Here is a 24,759-nt window from a genome sequence, read left to right as displayed (position 1 = left end):
CAAAACAAATATTTTTCCCTAATGTCATTTTTTCCTATGAGGATTATTTAAACCAGTGGAAGCCGTATTACGCTCTTCAGTTGTTAGAGGTCGTATTATGATCTTCAGTTATAGGCAACTGTTGTCCACCAGCGCAGTAGTGCATTGTCTCTGTTTACTAATGGAGCGATACACATGGCGTGAGTACACTGATATGGTTGGTGCGTAATACGTAGCGCACCACAACGGACGAACTGCACAGCAGGTTTATCAACAACAATATCCTAACCGCCATATCCCGCATCATACGACCTTTCCTGCTGTGTACCAACGTCTGCGAGAGACCGGGTCATTTAGCAGATTACCTGACACGGACGCCGTCGCACGATAAGAACGCTGCAATTTGAGGAAGCTGTCTTGCAGCATGTGGAGCGGGATCCTTCAATCAGCACTCGTGCAATTGCAAGTGACATGGGGACGAACAGACGAATGTAAGAACATTCCTTAGAGAGCAATTGTTACGTAGATTTCACTTACAGCGTGTCCACAACCTGGAACCAGTTGATTATACACCCAGAGCACACTTTTCGTAGTGATATCTGGAACAGTGTGAAATGCATCCTACATTTCCATACTCCGTGTTGTTTACCAATGAAGCAACGTTCTGGTGTGATGGAGTCTTCAACATGCACAATTCGCATGTTTCGAGTGAGGATAACCCACATGCCACAGTTACTAGCGCTCGTCAAATGCGGTTCTTCGTTAATTTGGGGGTCGGTGTTGTTGGGGACTGTTTAACTGGGCCGTATCTGCTACCTATGCCATTAAATGGCAGGCAGTATTACAATTTTCTCGCCAGAGCATTGCCAGAATTCCTGGAAGACGTCCCGCTCCCTACATGAGAACGCATGTGGTTCCAACATGACGGGGCGCCGGCACATAACAGTCGTCGTGTGCGTCGATGGAGATCAATGGAGGCATTTTTGAAAATCTACTGTAATTGAAATTTGGTTGTGTTAATGTGTTGTCTCTTGGTCATAAAAAGTGGAAAAGTGTTTGTTGATTTAATTAATTTGCCACCAGAGAAATCTTCCTCTACCGGTTTAAATACTCCTCATAGGAAAAAATGACATTAGGGAAAAATATTTGTTTTGATGTCCTGGACAAACTCTCAGAGTTTGTCGGTTTAAATACTTTTCACCCTGTATAAATAAGAAAATTGGTAGCATATGTCGCAAGAGGTTTGAAATCATTTATTATCATCATAGATCGGTTTCAGTCACTGTGTGGCCGTCTTCTTTGCAAATATTAAGGTCTTGAGCAGGCATGTAGTAAAAACACATATTAAAACTTCAACAAATAGCGTCATTACAGAAGAAACAAAGCAGCTAACGAACAAATTTTGAATTATATGGTCAGGACTGTGTAGAGGCTGTCAGTGAACTCAGGCACTGGATTGTTGCAGCACTCGTGTGTAGTCTGCCCTTGTCAAGCTGAAAGAGAGGGTGCTTCACGTGAGGCACGTTTTCTGCGGCTAGAAAGTCGATTACAGCAAGCTGTCTCTTACACACCGATGTAGTTACGGTTGGCGGTTGATTTGGAGGAGGGGACCAAACATCGAGGTCATCGGTCCCATGGGATTAAGGAAGGTTGAGGAAGGAAGTCGGCCGCGCCCTTTCAAAGGAAACATAGCGGCGTTTGCCTCAAGCGATGTAGGGAAATCGAGGAAAACCTGAATCAGTACGGCTGGACACGGGTTTGAGCCGTCGTTCTCCCTAATGCGAGTCCAGTGAAATAACCACTGCGCCACCTCGCTCGGTACATAGTTACGTCACACTGCCATGTTACCTGCTGCAATCCTGGTCCCTCTAGTGACAGAGGGTTGTAAATATGTAGTCATGAAGAATAAATGTGTAGAATGTAAACAACATTTGTTTTGTTTAAAAATCTTTAAGAGTTTTCAATTAAAATTCGGAGTCATAACTTTTCAGCACGCCCTCGTAAGTATGTATTTAAATATGTATCCATGTTACACACCTCCTACTAAACCAGTGGACCGATTTGTAGAAAAAACTTGGTACGCATATCACTTGTGGCCTGGAAAGAATCGCTGTGTGAGTAAGAACCACCTGCCTATCAAAGGGTGAGAGTGTAAAAGAAATGCGGCCTGTAACGCGCTAGTACCCCGACTTAATTCATCAAATATTTGCGAATCAGAGCACATAATTTCAAACTATTACGAAAGGTTTCTCGATGACAACACCTACAAAATGATGAAAGGGAAAACGTTATATCACTTATTACATTTCCGCTGTTCGTGCAGTAAAACTGCCGCACCAGGCATGACTTTTTAGCTATTACTTCTTTACTACTAACTACATTCGTGACATATTCTGAAGATCGTGTTCACATTCACTGCTGAAAGTACCTGCAAAATTATATCATTGTACGATACATAGTTCAGGAGATACGACGTTGTGAACACTGAGATGCATGAAAAACTACCACATTATGTATGACGTTTAAATTCATTACATCTTCTGCTACTATTTCCATTCGCAAAGCAAATCACAGACAGTTTCTACATAGCCCACTGAATGTACTTACAGAATTATGTCACTGCACGACACATAGTGCAAGAGATATGACGTCATGACCATTGAGGTGCGTGACAACGAAACTGCAGGGCGAAATTCGCTAGAGATACAGCCGAAATGTGTGTACAAATATATGTGCAGTGTATTAAATATATGTGAAATAAGTGTCCTGTGTACATGTGGCTATGGTTGCGGGTGGAAAACCACTCCTAAACCCCTACATCGATTTCAACCAAACTTGTTATACTAATGTTCTTACTATCTGAAAAGAAATACTTTGGGTCTAAGAACCAACAACTTCCTATTGGAGTAGGAGTGATACTGTGGAGATGAGAAGAGGGAGGAAGAGATAGACAGACAGAAAGGGGGAAGTAGGATATGTACCCAGATTTGAGAGAGGAGCACATGGACAGTGTGAGGGGAAGGTGGAAATGGACAGTGAAAATGAAGAGTAGGAGATGGACAGGGGTGAGGAGGAGTTGAGGTTGGATGTAGAGGTGGAGAGAGAGATGGGGAGAAGGAAATGGGGAGGAAAGTGAAGAGGACATAGACATAAGGAGAGGGGAAGAGAAGATAAAGTGAGTGAGGAGAAAATAGAGGGGCAGAAGGACATGAACTAAGAGAGGGATGATACAAAGAGAGAAGGAGCAGATGGACAACAGAGGTTGCAGAAGAGCAGACAGACAGAGAGGGAATTAGAGAGACAGGAAGAGATAGAGAGAGACCTGCCAGGGTAGCTGAGAGCGCTAATGCACTGCTTCCTGGACTCGGGTAGTAGCTCCGGCCCTGGATTGAATCCGCCTGGCGGATTAGCGTCGAGGGCCGGTATGCCGGCCAACCTGGATGTGGTTTTTAGGCGGTTTTCCACATCCCGCTAGGTGAATACTGGGCTGGTCCCCAAGTTTCGCCTCAGTTATACGACTCACTGACATTTGAAACCGTTCGCACTATTACACTAGACACAGACAGCTGGGGTACACTACTTCCGTCCCGGGGGGTTCGGGGTGGTGGTAGGAAGGGCATGCGGCCACCCTCTGCAATTAACACTGCCAAATCCGTCATAACAAAGCTACCCCGCGTTGGAGCGGGACAAAGGCCCGAGAAAGGAGAAAGAAAGAGGAGATAGAGAGTGGTGGATGGAAGAAGAGGACAGAGAGAGGGGGAGAAGGAGAGTGAGGACGACAGAGGAGATGTATGCAGAAGGAGGAGAAGGGCAACGCCAGGTAATCAACTAGTTTTTTTTATAAATGTGCCCACAGAAAGTGATTGTATGGTGCTAAAGACCTAAAGCGAATAAGGACGAATTAATCAAAACCGGTCATCTTTATGGCACATCGATATGTTCTCTAGTGCTACATCTACACCTACATGAATACTCTGCAATTCGCACTCGAGGGTTCACTTTCACACAATTTCTCTAGCGTTCCACTCTGGAACATCAAGTGAGAGAAACGAACACTTAAATCTTTCCGTGCGAGTTAAGATTTCTCTTATGTTATTACGATGACCATTTATCCCTTTGTAGGGTGAAGTCAACAGAATATTTTCGTGAAAAAAAAATCATGCCTTAGTTTAGAAGATTGGCACTCCAAATCGCGTATGATATCCTCGACACTCTCGCCTCTGTATCGCGATAACACAAAACGTCATGTGAAGTCTCCAGTGGGATGGTGAGAGGCAGGCGTGGAAGGAGGTCGAAGGAATAGGCCCGCCAGGGGAGCGGCGCGTTGCGTCAGCCGGTGGCGGTGGCGGGGCGCCAGGTGACGTGTGCAGAATGGGGCGACGCCATATTAATCCGCGCTCGGCGCTGCGCCGCCTATTGTGGAGCGGCCTATACGCGTATAAATAACGGAAATTAATGAGGCGCGAGGCGGCAGACTTTGCCAGCCCCGCCATCGACCGGTGACGTGCTCCGGTCTCCGTGCCCCGGCCTTGCGAGGGACGCGTAGCGCCACGTCTGCTGCTGAGCAGGCCGAGTGGCGGGGGGTACTTTCTCCTGTACCGTTCGTTAATCCTTTCACTAGCATTGGGACACGTAAAGGGATGTTAGATAAAAACTGAATACTAGCCACAGCTGGACCGTGGAACGATCATTCAAATGTCATCGCAGCACGCGTTAAGACATTTGTCCCCTGGGAGACGATACAATCACTTCTCTTTCGTAGAATACGGTCGGTAAATGACGGATCCACAACCGCACCCACTCTTGCACTTCCTCGTCCAATTGAAACCGACCTCCACCCAAGTATTTTTTCAGGTCACCAAAGATGTGGAAATCACACGGTGAAAGATCAAGGTTGTACAAAGGATGTTGCAGCGGAACCTTCGTCCGATCGGAAGTGTGGGGGCGTGCGTTAAGGTGTAGCGAGAACACTCCGCCCGACAGCTTTCCGACGACCCGAGGCCAAACGACAAGGCTAACAGTAGAAATATCGTACATATCCACCGCCAAGGAAACCCAAAGTTGTTCGGTCATGATGATCTTCTTTGACTCAGAAACATCATACATTTCCCCCGCCAAGGAAACCCAAAGTTGTTCGGTCATGATGATCTTCTTTGACTGAGAAACATCGTACATCTCCCCCGTGAAGGTAACCCGAAGTTGTTCGATCAATATGATCTTCTTTGACTGCAGGGACCCTCAGCTCCTCGAGTTCCTCGAGCTTGGAGCCACAATCAATGCACAGCGCTGTGAAGACAATGCGACACGCCATGAATTCAAAATGCCCAGGAATGCCGTCAGACGGAATCATCCTCATGCACGATGACGCCTGTCCCCATACTGCCAAATGGATGAAGGGTACACTTCAGCGATTTGGTTGGGAAACACTGCTACATCCTCTATACAGACCGGATCTTTCACCTTGCGACTTTTTCATCTTTGGTGATCTGAAGAAAGACATGCTTTGAAGTACGTTTCAGTCGGACGAGGAAGTGCAGGAGAGGGTGCGGTTGTGAATCCGGCACCGGCCGAATGCATTCTAAGAAACAGGAATTTTTCGTATTGTCTCCCATTTGGATAAATGTCTAGACTCGTATGGTGATTAATTTTGAATGGAAAAATTCCATTACCTTGTTGTGGTGGGGATTCACTTTTCATTTGACTGCCCCTCATACGTGTCCCATGACAAATTATCAGAGTGTACAGTATTATTAAGGATTTACGCCCCTATATCTACCACATACTTTCCACTCTCACCATTCCCTCCACTACTGTAGCTATACGACGTAATGTACTCAACTGAAAGCAGAAACAAACTGGATAAGATCATTTTGTTAGCAACGCAAAAATAGACACTATTTTAGCAATAAAATCTGAAAAACTGGCGCAATGGTGAGACACTTAGCTCGGTTTTTGGAAGGCAGTGGTTCAAATTTACATCTGTCCAGTCACGTTATTGTGATCACCTGTCAGAAACCTGAATAACCATCTTTTTCAGTGTGCACGTCAGTGAGGTTCTGGAAGGTACGGACCGGTGCGTTAGGTTTCTCAGTTGAGGATCCATGGCGTGAACAGACCAGCTGGGGTGGTGCCACAGTTTATAGAGTGGGTTTAAACCCAGGGAGTTTTCTGGGCAGTGGAGTACGGTAAAGTTATCCTGGTGCTCTTCGAACCATGTGCCATATGAAACATTGCATTGTCCTGCTGGTAGATGTCATCATGCCAAAGAAAAAGAAACTGCATGTAAGGATGGATCGACATGGTCCCCAAGAACAAATATGTACTGACACTGAGCTTTGCAGAATAAAGAGATCACCCAGGGAATGCCACGAAAAGATTTCCTAGGTCATAACGCTATCTCCTCCAGCCTTGATCCTTCCGACGGTTGTTGCAGATCCGGTCATCTGTCCGGTCATTTGTCCGATGGTGCATTAAACGCGATTCATCCGGTTGCGGTATTGGCGCGGAAATTCCAGCCTTCGTCGTTGCTGAACAACAGATAGCACAGATGCATGAAACAGGTGCCTGCTGCGGGGGCACATATACAGCAACGTTCACTGAACAGTAACTGAGAAGACACTTTTGGAGCTCAGTTTCTGAAGAGTGCCATATCTTTTCGCCCGTGCACATGTCCGCAGCCCTGGTTCCCCCTGTCATCTATGGCCTGTGATGGCCCACAGTAGCCTAGACGCCAGTTTTGCATAGAGCTATTTTGCTTTGACGGTATATTTAAACCACAGCACCAGGTGAATAGTTTACAAACTTAGCCGGAAATGCTTCCATTCTTGGCCAAAAGGCCAATGATGATGCCCTTTTGGACACCAGATAAATAGCTCCATTCCCGCATTACGGCAACGACTACAATGTTTCCCGCATATGCCCGACACGCATTATACGCACTCCAATGCTAGTGCTGCCACCTGCTATCTGAGTGGTTCTTGAAAACTGACGTCGAACATAGGCGATGGTCACTCGAATGTGACTCGATAGTATAGATTCTCATCGTTTCCCAAAATGTCTCGAGACAAATGCCCGAACGGTTCCTTTGAAATGAAATTTTACTCTAACTAGTTACATCTACGTTTACATTCCTCATGTCACCTTCTGGTGTGTGGCGGAGGAAGGTAGTTAGTGTTCCACAGTCGCTTTCCTCCTTGGTGTTCCAGTCCCCAATGGTACGCTGGAAAAACAACTGTTGATAAGAATACGTCTGAGCTCAAATATTTCTATTTTTACTTTCATGATAAACGTTGGCTGAATTTGCTGAGTTTTCTAGGAAAGAACGCTGAATTTTAAAAGTAAACTGCAGCTTCCTTCACAACGCCTTTCCTGTAACGTCTGCCACTGGCACAGAAGGAGGAGAGGAGGAGGAGATTAGTGTTTAACGTCCCGTCGACAACGAGGTCATTAGAGACGGAGCACAAGCTCTGATTAGGGAAGGATGGGGAAGGAAATCGGCCGTGCCCTTTCGAAGGAACCATCCTGGCATTTGCCTGAAGTGATCTAGGGAAATCACGGAAAACCTAAATCAGGATGGCCGGACGCGGGATTGAACCATCGTCCTCCCGAATGCGAGTCCAGTGTGCTAACCACTGCACTGGCACAGAATAAGCATCTTGATAACACTAGCTAAACGACCATGTGATGAAACACGCTGCTCTATTTTTGGATGTTTTTAATTTCCTGTATCGATCCTTTCTGGTGTAGATCCGAGACTGACGACCAATGTTCAAGTATTGGACAAACGATTGTAAGCTTTTCCCTCCGCTTGTGGACTATCCTTCCTCCAAACTCATTCATGTTATTCTGCTATCTTGCCTTTGTTTTACCTGGTCGTTTCACTCTAAATCGCTAGGTATGTATACTGCCAAATATTCTAACGATGTGACTACTTCCAATGCTTGTTTAGCGTAGAGTAGTCATAAAATAATGGGTCTTCTTCCCACTTACTTACGCATAGTACGTTATATTTGTTTATGTTGCAGGTTAACAACCAATCCATGCACGAAGGGTAGACCTTTTGGGTGTCTTTCTACATTTCGCTACCATTTCCTAATGTCGCGACTTCTTTTTATACAACGGCATCATCCGCTAACAGCCTGACGGGGCTTCCGAAGTCATCAACTAGGTCACTTAATGTCCTGTCTTTCCATTTTCTGTCGTCGGTCAGAAACCTCTGCCCGTCCGGAATACCGAGAGTGTTAGCGTGCCGTTTTCGAGATTCGAGCAGGCACGCCGGCACTGGATCAAATTCGCCCTGTGGATTAACGAAGACGACCGCTGTGTCGGTCAGCCTGGAGCTATTTGGTTAGTTAGTTCCATGTATCTTTTGCACGATATATCGTAATGATAAAGAACGAGTAATTTTACATACACTTCGCAAATTAATTTGTTCGTAAGGTTACATTCCGAACAATTCTAAGTTTTTAAAGAAAGATGCACAGTAATTGAAATTCTTTTACGGAATAGAAGAAGTAGTCAAGGAGAAACTTTCTCAATTTGTCTTCAGTTTCTACTATGCTGTCGGACATTTTATACCCCTGGGTAAGTGATCAAAAATTTGTTGCAGTGTTGGTGGACCCCTGTTTATGCTAAAGACAGCCTTAATTCGGAGTAATGTATGTCATTTTTCCTTCTGGTGGTATAATTATGTACTTCATGGTTCCTTTTGAACTCTACTGGACTACGTACGATAAACGTCATGAAGGAATACTGTGAAGGAGTATCAGAAAGCCCAACCCCTTAAACAGATGTCTACGAAATGATCGCATGTGAGTACCACATATTGTTCTTGCGCAATGATGACTTTTTCTTGAAGATGAGTAACCCCAGAACACTATTCCATATGACATTATTGAATGAAAAAGTACAAAATATGCCCACTTACTGATCTGTCTCTCCCCAAGAATTGGAAGGATTCTAATGGTGAAGTTCTTTTGGGGGGGTCCAAAATGTCCTTTTTTCAATTTAAATTCTCATCAATATGGATACCTAAGAATTTTGAAGTTTCCACTCTGTTTCCTATTTCCTAGCCATGTGTTACTTATTTTGATGCAATATCCTTAGATGTGCGGAACTGAATATGTTGTGCCTTTTTAAAACTGAGGGTTATACGAACAGTAGAACTTTGTTCAACGTTTCTACTGTTTCTGTATGTATGTTTGGATTGATTACAATACTAGTTTTACCCCCAAAAAGACTGATTCTGGTTTTGTATATTAGACGGAAGGTCTTTACATATACGAGGAACAGTAGTGGACCTATGATTGAGCCTTGAGTGACCACATACGTGGTTTTTCCTCGGTCACGATTATGTGACCCCAGACTATGTTGGTTAATTACTAAGTACAACTTTCTGTATTCCTTCGGTCAAATGGCGTTACCCGTTTGTTGGCTATACCATGAATCGCATAAGATTTCAATTGAGCTATATTTCAATTTAGCTTAGATTGGTCGAAAAAATTACTAAGCGCCGCTATTTTATTATTTAGTGCTTGTAAAATGTCGTGCGTGAACAAGTAAATGGCATTCTCAGTAGAGCAACCCTTCTGGAACCCAAATTGTGATTTGCTGTGGATATATGGTTTTTAGGCGTCCTACAAAGCAAATACTGGGCTACTTCCCAAGACCCGCATTAGTTACACGATTCACAAATAATTTAGAAAACGTTCGTACATTTTCAAATGGACAACACTACGCACAGACAGTTGTTGTGCACAAATTCCGTCCTGGGGTTTGGTAAAGAGGTGTCGATTGAAAGGGCATCCGGCCACCCTTTAACATTAACGATGCCAAATCCGATGATCACCATGCCGACCACGTGTAGGTACCGGATAAAGGCGAAATTAGGAGGTGATGACAAATGCATCTGCTGAGTGTGAAATGCAACCACTGCAATGTATCGTCCGGAAAGAGTGTTCGGTTACAATTGCTAACGTAGCGAGATGGGATTTCTGCGAGCCAATGGAACTGTGGCTGCAGCTAGCGCAAGAAGCAATTTCGGCGTGTTTGATGGCGGCCTGCATACAGAATGGCTCATCTCGCGACACCTAAGGAGGATTGAGGTCTCTCTGCCCCGGGCAGACAAGACTAGACTAGACTAAACTAGGCGATCCACCTCTGCACGTTTCCCATCAGCTTGGGGCCGTTCTGTCGTGGGCACAGCCATCTGAGAACTCGACCGAAATGCTGCCACGTGTCTCGACCGAAAATGCCGCCACGTGTCTAGCTCACGTACCGTGTACTGTACGTCAGGCACGCATGCAGAGGAATGGCGTTTATGTCTGAAACAACCAGATTTCGCGTATAACCGGTTTTTCTCAGCTACTTCATTGTTAGAACCACTCAAATAACCTGATTCCGAAATAACTGATTTTCCGTTTTTTCTTGATATTATTTCCCGTAGTAAACGTAGATATGGAATAAAGAGTTAAAAATTCTAAGACACACTCCGGCTTTTGCACTCTAAGTTTCAAGATACGTATAATAAAAATATTAAATAAAATAGGCAAATAACAGAGATCTTACTCCACCCACTTTTCGCTGCTTTATTCGAAAAGTTATAAGGGGCTCAACATTACAAAAAATCACGAGTATTCTCCCACTGACACTGCTAAAAAGATCAGATAATTGAGGATTATACCATTATTTGTGCACTGCAAATAGTTAGTGCCAAGGGTTGTAAACTGAGATCGAAGAATTATTTTTCGTGTTATGTTGTGCGTTTCCAAGTGCTACAAGCAAGTAAAGGCATATTATGCGGACAAAGGCAGCAGATATTCTAGTTTCTATTTTTAATATCAACTGTTAATTAATTGTTAATTTTTAGGTTTTTCCGTTGTGCGATGTCACAAGTTTTTTGTGAATCATCCCATTTCTAATATTTAAAGCAAATGGAGCCTTTTACTTCATTGCTGCCGCACTTCTTACAATACTTCCAGATTAGGGATGGTGCCATTCCGTAATTCAACCGATGCCCGGCGGCGACAGCGAGAAACTACCGAACAGGACAGGTGGGGCAAGCATGTTTCCTATTTTATATTATAACCCAAAAGCAATGAAAATTTTACAAATAAATATTAGTTTTTTTGAAAAACAAAGATTTTAGAGCCACTGCTATGGTAAATTCATATAGCGGTTTTTTCCTGATTATTGGTAAAAAATAAAAATCAACCCCTATAACCGAAACCTATCGGAATGTACCGGTTATTCAGAACTATTATAAAGGTACCGGTCTTAACCGATCTGTTTCTCCTATCCCTGCCAATCACCCGAGCTGGATTGCAGGTTGGCTATCTATCAGTTTCCGGCGCCAAAAATATTTGGTGTTCAGTATTCCAGACAATTACGAATTTAAAAATTTTAAAATGCTTTCATAATATACTCATTAAGAGGTTTACTCTGACGTTAAATGTTTAACACAACAATTCAGGAATTAAAGCTAGCGATCGTGTATATGCTTTGACGCAGTATATTCGTCCAGCATTTGAAAATGTGGGCACTGAACGACTTCCCGCAAATTTTACGCCTATTTTCAAACATTTTCGAAATGTTTGCTCGTTGACACTCCGCATAAAATAATGAAAAAAAAAGGTTGTCGCTTACTACATTTTCGCAGTTCATGCACCAAAACTTCAGCACCACAAATGGTGTTTCTGTTCATTACTTCTTTGTTGCCAGCTCTATTCGCAAGATGTTTTACAGACACTATCCACACATGCCACTGAATGTACGTGCAAACACATATCTTTATACGCCACACAGTTCAGGAGATACGTCATAAACATTGAGATGCGTGAAAAAGTAACTTTTCTTAAAACGGGGCACAAATTACCCAGGCTATGCTCACCTAGTATGCAGTATACAAAAGGGTGATCACAGTTTTTGTTTACCAGTTATGACTCTGACTTTGTCATTAGTCTGTGGGTGAATAATCCGAAACCGATAAATCCATAATAATTAGGATTTTGCGTGATTAATTAGGAAAAGGTTTACATGCTTAATGTCAAATATTTTACACATTACCTCATTTTTAGAGTAATCAGACATCTGGTACTATTTAAACGCAAAGGAGCTCGATTCTTCAAGGTATCGGGGGTAGGGGATTACTGATAAGGTCTAAAAAATTCAATACATGACTCTCAGATCTGGCATCGGCTCACGTTCGGTGCATCCCACAATTTTTGATCGCGTCAGTTGCTCGACATTGTAAGGTGTGCGCTGCTGATTATTGTTGGCAAGTACCAACTGCGTATGTGCACTTGTTTTCTTTGTTGCTATTTCACTTCCCCTCAAGGGGGCCGGATTGGCAGCTGCTGAAACCGGTATTCAGCCGAAGGTTTTATGTATCTGTGAAAAAAAAATTTTGCAACATCTTCCTCTTATTCTTCTTTGGTAGCGCTACAGCCCATGGTGAGCCTTGGTTTTTTGAACGACTTTCCCCCACATTTTTCGGTTGTTTGCTGCTGTTTTCCACCTCAGGACTCCCACACTGGTGTGACCCACTATCGCGTCGCCAATCCATCTTCTTCTAGGTCTCCCTTTTCGCCTAGCTGAATGGATCACACCATTATTTCTTTTATTTTTCCAGGCTGAAGCGTTGTCCTCACATTCCATGATGCTGCTGTCAGCTCCTTTATCCGTTTCATTTACCGGTGTCGTGATACGTGTTTTCTATATAGTTTCCGAGGATTCTGTTGAATTTCAGTAATATATATTTTTGTACAGTATTGGGTCATTAGCCCCACACGCAACCTCCAATTTGCAACATTACTGCCACAAACGTGGCTATGTGGCCGGGTTGAAATAACCAGACATTTCTCGTAGGCGTTGCAGGTCGACATGTACACATCATGCATACGTTGCGAATGCTCTTTCCTCTAACCTTGTATCTTCTGTCTAGATTTGCATCACACTTTCCAAACCACCTAACGGTATGTGACGAAGGTTACTTCTGGTACCGCTGTTCCACGCCTACCTTGTTCCAATCGCGAATGGTGCGTGGGAAGGATGCTTGCCGGTAAGCTTCTGTAGTGGCTCTAATTTCTAGAATTTCTCGTCGTTGTCATTTCTTGATGTATGTGGAAATGAGTAACATGTTGTCCGAGTCTTCCCGGAAAGAGGTCTCTCGAAATTTGAACAGAAAACCACATCGTGATGTGCAACGCATGTCTTCTAGTTTCTGCCACTGCATTTGTCGAGCATCTCTTAACGTTCTCTCGCCAACTAATCTGTTCCGTGACGAAACGAGCCGGTCTTAGTTGGATCTTCTTTGTCTCCTCTGTCAGTCCTACCTGGTAAGGAGCCCAGACTGATGAACAAAACATAAGAATCGGTCTAAGAATCCCCTTGTATTCCGCTTCCTTAGTGGATGACTTACATTTTATTAAGATTCCTGCTATGAATCTCAGTCTGGAATCTGCTTTTAGTACACTTTGTTTTATATGGTCACTCCACTTGAGGTCGCTTCATATTGTTGCTCTTAGATATTTTGGTGTGGATGCCGTTTACAGCAGGTACCCATCAATAGTGTAGTTGCAAAATAGTGGATTTGTTTTTCTGTGTATTCGCGATGTATTACATTTGCAAGCCTGCACCATTCCCACTCCTCTCTGGGTCATGCTGCAAATAGTTACTGTTTTCTGACGCTGCTACTTAATAAATAACCATATCATCTGCGTACATTCCTAAAGAACACCTGACAGTTTATTCTAGATCATTTATATGAGTTGTAAACAATAGCGGTCCTACAACACTTCCTTGTGGTGCTCTGGACTTTATCTTTACATTTGTCAATTGTGTTCCGTTAAGAGCGGTGTTTGAATTCTATCTTTAAGGAAGGCTTTGATCCAGTCGCAGATCTGGTCCGATACTTGATAACCTCATATTTTTTCACTGGCGGCAGTGTAGGACGGTGTCAAGTGTCTTCTTTAGGACAAGGAACACGTCATCTACCTCAGTGCCGCTGTCAACAGCGGTATGGATGGCATGGAGGAAGATCACTGTTTGCGCAATCCATGTTGATGTTTGTAGAGGAGAGTTCTTTTTCTCCGAAAACATCATAATTCATGAGCATAAAACATGTTCAGCAATTATACTTCATATTGACCTCAACGATAACTATGCGCATCTGTCCTACGACCCCTTCTAAAAGGGCGCATTTTCCAGTCACTAGGTACCCGTCGTTTCTCCAGCGACCTACGATAAACTGCTGCTTGAAGGGAAGCGAGTTCTTTCGCATAATCTTTGTAGCATCTTATAGGTATTTCAGGTATTTCACTTCCGTAGATGTGTCCCTTACACAGATGACATCACGTTGTCGTAGATCCGTTGGTACACTCTTTGACTGCAGCGAGGATCTGTACAAATCAGTAACAGCTTGTTTGGCTGCTGGCAATGAGTATTCTGTGGCTATTGTTATGTTGCACAGTGTTATTGGTGCAGAAACGTATTTGATCTCCTGTCCAGAAAAAAATGGCAACTTGGTAGGAGGTAGTGCCTAGAGAGAGAGTAAATGGAAACAATTCCTTTTCTGCTGGAAGTTTGAATTTGCGGTAGGTGATTTTCTTTTATTTCCGTATTGACCAACTAGGATCATGTAAAAACTTCAATTCCTCTTCTTTCGCCGGCAAGAGTGGCCGAGTGGTTCTAGGCGCTACAGTCTGGAACCGCGCGACCGCTACGGACGCAGGTTCGAATCCTGCCTCGGGCATGGTTGTTTGTGTTGTCCTCAGGTTAGTTAGGTTTAAGTAGTTCTAAGTTCTAGGGGACTGATGACCTCCGAAGTTAAGTCCCATAGTGCTCAGAGCCATTTTTTTCCTCTTTTTTCTTTGCTGTTTTCAATTTTTCCAATGCTCCTTCACCTTCACCTCACGTTATCTTTTCCTTTCTTCTGCCCAAGTTGTTCCTGATTTATTCTTTCCTTATTGAGAGACTTCTGAATATCCTATACTTAAAAAATTTCTATATGTTACTTCCGATTCTTTGATGTTGTTTCTTTCTAGATCTTTCCTTATTTCTGTAATCCGTGCAGTTGTCGCGTTCTCCTTCCAGAAATACAGGATTATTTGTTTCGTTGGCCTGTTCTCATTTATTTGGCAGTGGTGTGCAAAATAAGAAATCTTCTTCTAGCCATTACTTTTGATATTTTCTCTTCATTTTTCTACATCTCCTCATTGCTTCTCGTTTCCCTGCCATCTGCTGTTTGTACTGCACCCATTATTTTTCTAACTATCCGTCTTTCAAGTTCCTGTGGTTCGCCCAGCTAATAGTTTACTGTTAGACATTTACACACATATAAAACATACTGGCCATACCACTGTTGTATTGCGCTTTAGTTTTTTTTAGATATGCATTTTTGCTGTAAATGTTATTTAACAAATTACATGCTACCTCCATTTTGTTAACGCTTACATCTACTGTAAATTTTTCTGGTCCATTCTGTTGCATAGTTTCTTCAAGATATTTAATTTTACTTACTCGTTCTATTTTTAACTGTTTGTGTTTCTAACAGTTTTGGTGGATTTTTTACATTCGTCATTAGTTTTGCTTTTTGAGCGGAAATTTTGAGACCAGTTCTATTTGCTGTTTCTTCCAGATTTATCTGAATAACTGCATCTGTCAGATTTTTTGAATGTATTCCAAAATCATCTGCAAAAAACAACCACCTTAATTCCATTTGTTTCCCTTCGTAGAATTATTGGTTCAATTTTGTAATTCTTTAGCTTCAAATACCAGATTCTCACAACTTTTTCTACATGGCTTTCAAACAGTAAAGGAGATAAACCATCTACTTATCTAACACCAGTTTTTATTTCAAATGGGTCAGGTAGTTCTCCCACAAATTTAACTTTAAATATCGCCTTTGTTAGAGCTACAGGTGATTTACTAATTTTAATTTTACTATGTAGCTGGTTAATTATTTGTTGCTTATAGCCATTATTTTTAGCTACAGGTTTCAGAATATTAGTTTCTTTCTCCTGGCCAGATGAACTGAGGAGAATATTATGTATAAAGTTAAACATGGATCTGAAATAAGCCATTTGTGCTTTGTAAGGTGATATGAAGAATTATTTATTGTTACATCTGTAGTGATGAGTCAGACACATTATGATGTTAGTTTTCAAGATCTTAGACTAAAGAAGTTAAATCGAAAGCATGCCTTCGAAATTCCTACAAAATCAACCACAACAAATGTAATAATAAGTAGTTGTTCATGCCACTCTACTCAGTACAAAGTGGCTTGTTTCAGTTCCATGTAATACCATACACATAAAAATCCACTCTTGTAAGGAGAAAGAAACCAGTACAATCAAACCTATACCTAAAAATAATGGCTACAAATCACAAGTAATTGACTACTTATTCTGTTTCTAAAATTAATGATACTTTACAAACATTACATACCACTAACGGAGACAAGAAAATGGAGCTATTAGAGGAACTATAATGTATAGTCACACCTTCAGTTGACCCCAATACTTTCAAAATGAGCAACTGGAGCTCCTAATAAACAATTCCTAAATAATTTCCTTGGGCTATTCGAAGAAATTAAACACTGCAAAGACCCCTAACTGTCAGAAAGTTGTAAGTTGTACAACATAATATGTAATAAACTGAAATTCATTGCATCTTCAATAACTGCTGTAAAAAAAAAAAGTAACAGGCACCATATCAACAACACAGAGTAGCAGAGTAGTCTAAGAAAAAAATATCACTTTCTTAAACACAATACGATGTAACTATATTCGTGTAGGGCCCCCTTGAGCAAGCAGAAGTGCCGCAACTCAACGGGGCATGTACTCGACTAATGTCTGAAGTAGTGCTAGAGGGAATTGATATCATGTATCCTGCAGGGCTGTCCATAGAACCGTAAGAATACAAGGGGGTGGAGATCTCTTCTGAAGAGCACGTTGCAGGGCATCTCAGATATGCTTATAATGTTCATTTCTGGCGAGTTTGGTGGCCAGCGGAAGAGTTTAAACTCAGAAGAGTGTTCCTGGAGCCACTCTGTAGCAATTCTGGACGTATGGGGTATCGTATTGTCCTGATGGAACAGCCTATCGGAATCCAGGTGATCATACAGGATGCTTACTGACGTGTCACCTGTCAGAGTCGTATCTAAACGTATCAGGGCTTCCATATCATTCCAACTGCACACGCCCCACACCCTCACAGAGCCTCCACTAGTTTGAACAGCCCCAAGGTAACATTCAGGGTCCATGGATTTATGAGGTTGTCTCCATACCCGCACACGTCCATCGACTCGATACAATTTGAAACGAGACTCGTCCGACCAGGAAACATGCTTCCAGTCATCAACAGTCCAATGTCTGTGTAGATGAGCCCAGGTGAGGCGTGAAGCTTTGTGTCGTGCAGTCATCAAGGGTACAAAAGTATGCCTTCTGTTCCGAAAGCCCATATGGATGTTGTTTCGATGAATGGTTCACAGGATGATACTTGTTGATGGTCCAGCAATGAAATCTGCAGCAATTTGCAGAAGGGTTGCACTTCTGCCACGTTGAATTATTCTCTTCAGTCGCCGTCGGTCCCGTTCTTGCAGGATCTTTTCCCGGCCACAGCGATGTCGGAGATTTGATGTTTTACCAGATTCCTAATATTCACGGTATATTTCGTGAATTGGTCGTACGGGAAAATCCCCACTTAATCACTACCTCGGAAATGCTGTGCCCCATCGCTCGTGCGGCGACTATAACGCCATGTTCGAACTTAGTTAAATCATGATATTCTGCCATTGTAGCAACAGAAACCGATTTACCAACTTCGCCATATACTTGTTGTCTTATATAGACGTTGCCGATCGCAGCACCGTATTCTGACTGTTTACATATCGCTGTATTTGAATACGTATGCCCAGTGTGGTTATTGAAATCACGTTCAAACTGACTTAAATCTTGATAATCTGCCATTGTAGCAGCAGTAATCGATCCAACAACTGCACCAGACACTTGTTGTCTTATGTAATCGTTGCCGACTGCAGCGCCGTATTCTACCTGTTTACATATTCTCTGTATTTGAGTACGCATGGCTATACCAGTTTGTTTGACGCTTCAGTGTGTATATACACGTATATACATAACGAAAACAATTTTTACTATAATGCTAAAAACATGTTGCACATCCCACTTATCTCTTTGCTCAGCTTGCAACCTTGTTCAATAGAAAGTGAATGATACCTTCTTATCTTCGCTTAATGGATAACCTTTGCGTTGTAATCAAAAACATCAACCGTGTAGGACTTGGGTGACGCTCAACACTGACATTAAGAATATTGTGAAGTGTACCACAGTGGTTTCTTTATAGTAGCTGTACTGTTTGCAATACAACAGCATTGTATGGAAAACCAATCACCATATACCGGAGCTTACGTAAGGCAATTAAACTGTTCCACATTATGTTTCAATAAATGCTAGCATTTCAGCGCGTTTTTATTAATGAAACAACTTATTAATTGGCAGCAAGTACTCTAATACTTGCAGTGCTGCAACAGACGACTTGCTGCTGTCCAAAACATTTACGCAACTGAAAATATTAGCCTTGCAATGAGGGGCATGGTAGACTGAAATCCTTTATGGCAGTAAAATAAAATATTTTAAAAGTGTTTGTGGCTGATCATTCAACATCAAACCTGTCTTTTTCATTGATAAGACACCTTCTCTTTCTCTCTCTCTCTCTCTCTCTCTCTCTCTCTCACTCTCTCTCTCTCTCTCTCTCTCTCCCTCCGTCCCTGACGACAAGCGGCTACGTCAGCTGTTTCAGGCTTTAGACTCATACTCGTGAATGAAGTTTCTTTTATAAAAAGTTTCCATGAAACTGTATGAACATTTTAAGTAACGGGCAGAATAGCCTTTTAAAGCACAATCGACTTCTTCGGCAAAGATAGCGAACTTCCGTTGACCTTATAGAGTGGCAGCGGAAGGAGCGTGGAGGCAGTAAGCGGTATAGATGGCCGATAGAAGGGTCGCAGCCCTAAGACAAAGTGGAAACGCTTTGACCTCTAGCTGGTGTGAAGGGAATAGGTCAATGCCCTTCAGAAGCGAAGTTACGAGTATCGTAGTTGGCAATGGCTGCGCCGTTAAAGGCTTTTCGGTGTTGCAGTGGATTCCACTTCATTCTTAAATATGATAACAAGCTGTATTAGTCCTCTCATTATCTTTGGAAGACTCAGACCACTTCAGAGAAAACGGATCGTCTAAGGATGAGCTAATAACAATCTTCCGCACCGGAATCATCACAATAAGATGACTTTTGAGCAAAATAGTTTCCTCTGAACTCGGGCCAGCGCACTTTAGAGACAGGTGATGAATGGGCAGACTTACCAACATTGCAAGCATTTCTCTCCTTGATACCACTACTACAGTACCCACGAAACGAACAGAGTTTCACATCCCCACTCTTTTTCGTGGCAATAAACGATTTCAGCTATTAGTCAGGAAATTGTGGACAGTAGAAATCGCCTATCTTCAGCAGAAGTTGACGACGCAAGAAAAGGTAGCATCTCCGTTAGTAGATAATTACTAAGAAACGCGTCGTGAGAATTTTTTGATGAACACATTAATCAGTTTGTATACGAAAACGTGGAATAAATGAATGCACTAAGACGATTTGGAAACCAAATTTTTGAACAATATGGAAGGATTTATCAAACCAAAACTTTTTCATCACAAAAAATCCATATTCATTAGATCACGCACCATGATAGCTAGGTGGACTTGTGTTCTAAGTCGTAAATCACATAATAAATGTGATTGTCCAGTTTTTCCTCATGCTTGGATCCACGGCCAACGATTAAAAACATGCCAAATTTCCGCTCAGACTTAACTGTTAATTTTGGCAACGTGGCCTTTATCAAGTTTAGTAATACAGTATACAGGGTGAGTCACCTAACGTTACCGCTGGATATATTTCGTAAACCACATCAAATACTGACGAACCGATTCCACAGACCGAACGTGAGGAGAGGGGCTAGTGTAATTGTTTAATACAAACCATACAAAAATGCACGGAAGTATGTTTTTTAACGCAAACCTACGTCGTTTTAAATGGAACCCCGTTAGTTTTGTTAGCGCATCTGAACATATAAACAAATACGTAATCAGTGCCGTTTGTTGCATTGTAAAATGTTAATTACATCTGGAATACTGTAGCCTAAAGTTGACGCTTGAGTACCACTCCTCCGCTGTTCGATCGTGTGTATCGGAGAGCACTGCAACATACATCGCGTTTCTACAGAATGATCTGCCAACGTTGCTCGAAAATGTCCCACTGGAAACGCGTCGACGTATGTGGTACCAACATGATGGTGCACCTGCACATTCCGCAGTTAACACTAGGCTGACCCTTGACAGGATGTTCGACGGGCGTTTCATAGGACGTGGAGGACGCATAAACTGGCCAGCCAGTTCTCCTGATCTTACACCTCTGGACTTCTTTCTGTGGGGTACGTTGAAGGGGAATGTGTGCCGTGATGTGCCTACAATCCCAGAGGATATGAAACAACGTATTGTGGCAGCCTGCGGCGACATTACACCAGATGTACTGCGGCGTGTACGACATTCATTACGCCAGAGATTGCAATTGTGTGCAGCAAATGATGGCCACCACATTGAACATCTATTGACCTGACATGTCGGGACACACTCTGTTCCACTCCGTAATTGAAAACGGAAACCACGTGTGTATGTGTACCTCACCCCTCATGGTAATGTACATGTGCGTCAGTGAAAAAGACCAATAAAAAGGTGTTATCATGTGGACGTAATGTGCTGTTCCAGTCTCTTCTGTACCTAAGGTCCATCACCGTTCCCTTTGGGTTCCTACGTAATTCGGTGCTCTCCGATACACACGATCGAACAGCGGAGGAATGGTACTCAAGCGTCAACTTTAGGTTATAATATCTCCAGATGTAATTAACATTTTACAATGAAACAAACGGCACTGATTACTTATTTTTTTTTATATGTTCAGATGTGCTAACAAAACTAACGGGGTTCCATTTAAAAAAACGTAGGTTTGTGTTAAAAAACATACTTCCGTGCATTTTTTATGGTTTGTATTAAACAATTACACTAGCCCCTCTCCTCACGTTCGGTCTGTGGAATCGGTTCGTCAGTATTTGATGCGGTTTACGAAATATATCCAGCGGTAACGTTAGGTGACTCACCCTGTATACACTGCCGCGATAAACTAAAGGAAGAGGTAGGTGAAGTAACGTATTACATTAACTATTCGATGAAAGTAAATGACAGTGCGGCAGCATGATGACAGAAGTTTCCTAGTTGTGCGTAGAACGCTGGACGTCACATGCTATCTACATCTACATGGTTACTCTGCAATACACACTTAAGTGCCTGGCAGAGGGTTCATCGAAGCATTTTCATATTACTTCTCTACCATTCCACTCTCGAATGGCGCGTGGAAAAAAAGAAAAGCTAAATATTTCCGTTCGAACTCTGATTTCTATTTTATTATGATGATCATTTCTCCCTACGTAGGTGGGTGTCAACAAAATATTTACGCATTAGGAAGAGAAAATTGGTGATTGAAATTTCGTAAATGGATCTCGCCGCAAAGAAAATCGCCTATGTTTCAGTGACTGCCACCCCAACTCGCGTATTATATCAGTGACACTCTCACTCCCATTGCACGACAACACCAATCGAACTGCCCTTCTTTGCACTTTTTCGATGTCCTCCGTCAATCCTTCCTGGTATGGATCCCACATCATGTAGCAGTATTTCCAGCAGAGAACGGACAAGTGTAACGTACGCTGTCCCTTTAGTGGGTTTGTCACATCTTCTAAGTGTTCTGCCAACGAAGTGCAGTCTTTGTTTCACCTTCCCCACAATATTATCTATGTGGTCTTACGAATTTAAGTTGCTCGTATTGTATTTCCTAGGTATTTAGTCGATTTGGCAGCCCTTGGATTTGTGCGATTTATCGTATGCCCAAAATTTATCGGATTTCTTTTAGTACCCATGTGGATGATCTCGCACTTTTCTTTGTTTAGTGCTAATTGCCACTTTTCGTACCACACAGAAATTCTCTCTAGATCATTTTGTAATCGGAACTGATCGTCTGATGATTTTACTAGACGGTAAATTACAGCGTCATCTGAAAACTATCTAAGGGGGCTGCTCAGATTATCACCTAGTTCATTTATGTAAATCAGGAACAGCAGAGGGCCTATGACACTACCTTGCGGAACACCAGATATCACTTCTGTTCATGGGAGCTTGTTGCAGATCTTGCATAGTTGTCCGTGGTGATCACACACCCTATTAATATCCATATCCCGCCTTTTGTGATGTCCAGGTCACGATCATAAATCGAGGTGACCATAGTGTAATTATTGTCATTGACTGAAAGTATCATTTCTCTTTCTCTCTTACAGGTTCCTTTTGTACTATATTGTAGCAGTTCTTTCTATATGTAGTCTAAGTTTCATCAAGCTGTGTTACTTGGCAATGACACATCATGTGAAAGTCCTTAATTTTTGTACATAATCTTTGTGCGCTAACAGCAGATCGTATCGTCCAACCAAATGGTGGAAAATGACAAGAGTTTAATTTACTCACACCTACTGGTAAATGGAATGTACAACGCAATGCGTTTTCCTGTACCCATGTGGGTCCAAATGGCGAAGAAGTCATTCTCGTTATCTTACAGCTTGTTGAAGTCAGCTGCTAAGTGCCTGGCCACAGTGAATATAAACTATTTATTACTTTATCTCCAGTCGCAACGTGTTCCTCTTTATGTTTTTTGTCGAAACACATGTGTGTATTCTTCAGTGGGCCTCGTTTTGTTTCTGTAAATTTTGGTAGGTTCTCTATTTTAAGCCTATAAACTACTACATTTTCATTTTTTACGATTGCTCACCTGAAACATTTTTAACTTTATTCCGGTATTGTACATGTTGGGCTATTTTTATTCGTTTCATATTTTTCCAACATGTCGTCTGCCGTTGCCAGAAAAAAAACTGTTTATTTGTTATTTCAACAAAAAGAAAATACTTACGTGAAGGTTTGTAGGTGTATATTATTTCACAGAAATAAAAAGAGACTCGCAGCAGATGCGATGTAGCATTTGAAATGTGTTGGATAAAGAATAAAAAAGGAATGCGGGTTTTAATTTGCAAACACTGCGAAATAGCGACAGGAACTTCCGACGTCGGTAGGACGACTATTTGCAAATATTGTGTTTTGTGCTTTTATAACAATTTGGGATAGATTTCAAAGCACCAAGGCTTTTCCTTAAGGTACGTCTCCACCTATATTTCGCCGTATGTGAATGAGTGAAGGTATTTCTGGTACTAATATCTCTTCCATTTTACCCTGTTCCATTCGCGAAAGCCACGTGTGAAACGTGTTTCTCGGTATCTTCCGTAAGAGTTCTAACTTCGCTGATTTCCGAGTCGTATGTGGGCTGATGCAATATGTAGCCACACTATTCCCTAAAAGTACTCTCACAATTACAGGACTAAATCTCCGTGGCGCACAATGCCCCTTGTGTAGGGTCTGGCATTTCCGGAGCTCTCGCTCCGAGTAAACAATACAATGACAAGAGGTGCCGGTCTTTCTAGATCTTATCTTTCTCGCTTCTATTTATCGAACCTGGTAAGAGTTTGATTAGCAATACTTTTGTGGACAAGATACACTTTCTTATGATTCTTCGAATGGAACTTGACATCTGCTTTCCCTGCAGTTTATTATATGTGGTCATTCCACTTAAGTTACAGTTAGGTATTTGATCGGTTTTACTATTTACAGTGATTTGGAATAAAAACGTATTCAGACAGTGGTGCACACACTCGCCTATTCATGCACCATATGTTAAGTTTAGTTACTTTCAAAATTAGTTGTAAGTCATTGCACCAGTCATTGATCACTTCTAGATGCCCTATCACACTTCATTAAAGTCATCTGCCTTTGCTATCTTTCTGTAGACAACTGTATCACCTGCGAACGGCGTCGTGGAGTTAGTCGCTATCCACTAAATTATTTATATGTATTGTAAGCAGTAACGGTATACAACCTAAGGGAAAAAGAACGACACTCCATAAAAGGGTTACCAGAATTGGACGGATATCGGTAGCTGTATACAGACAGGCAAATGATTACAATTTCAGAAAATTTGGAGGATTCGTTCAAGAGAAAGAACTACACAAATTGAGAAAGTCAATAACGCGTTGTCCACCGCTGGCCCTTATGCAAGCTGTTATTAAGCTTGACATTGATTGATAGAATTGTTGGGTGTCCTCCTGAGGGATATCGTGCTAAATTCTGACCAACTGGCGCGTTAGATGTCCAAAATCCCGATCTGGTTGGAGGGCCCTTCGCGTAATGATCCAAACGTTCTTAATCTGGGAGAGATCCGGTGGCTTTGCTGGCCAAGGTAGAGTTTGGCAAGCACGAATACTAACAGCAGAAACTCTCGCCGTGTGTGGTCGGATATTGTCTTGCTGAAACGTAAGCCCAGGATAAGTTGCCATGAAAGGCAACAAATCAGGGCGTAGAATACCGTCGACGTACTGTTGTGTTGTTAAGGGTGCCGCGAATGGTAAACCAGAGAGGACCTTCTATGAAAAGCAATGGCACCCCAGACCATCATTACTGGTTGTCGGGTCGTATGGTTGGCGACATTCAGATTGGTACCTCACCATATTCTGAGGCGTCACCAGACACATTTCCGCTGGTCATCGAGGCTCAGTTCGGAGTGGGACTC

This window comes from Schistocerca piceifrons, chromosome 6 (genome assembly GCF_021461385.2).
Source record: "Schistocerca piceifrons isolate TAMUIC-IGC-003096 chromosome 6, iqSchPice1.1, whole genome shotgun sequence".
Taxonomy (NCBI): domain Eukaryota; kingdom Metazoa; phylum Arthropoda; class Insecta; order Orthoptera; family Acrididae; genus Schistocerca; species Schistocerca piceifrons.
This window is presented reverse-complemented; position numbering follows the sequence as displayed.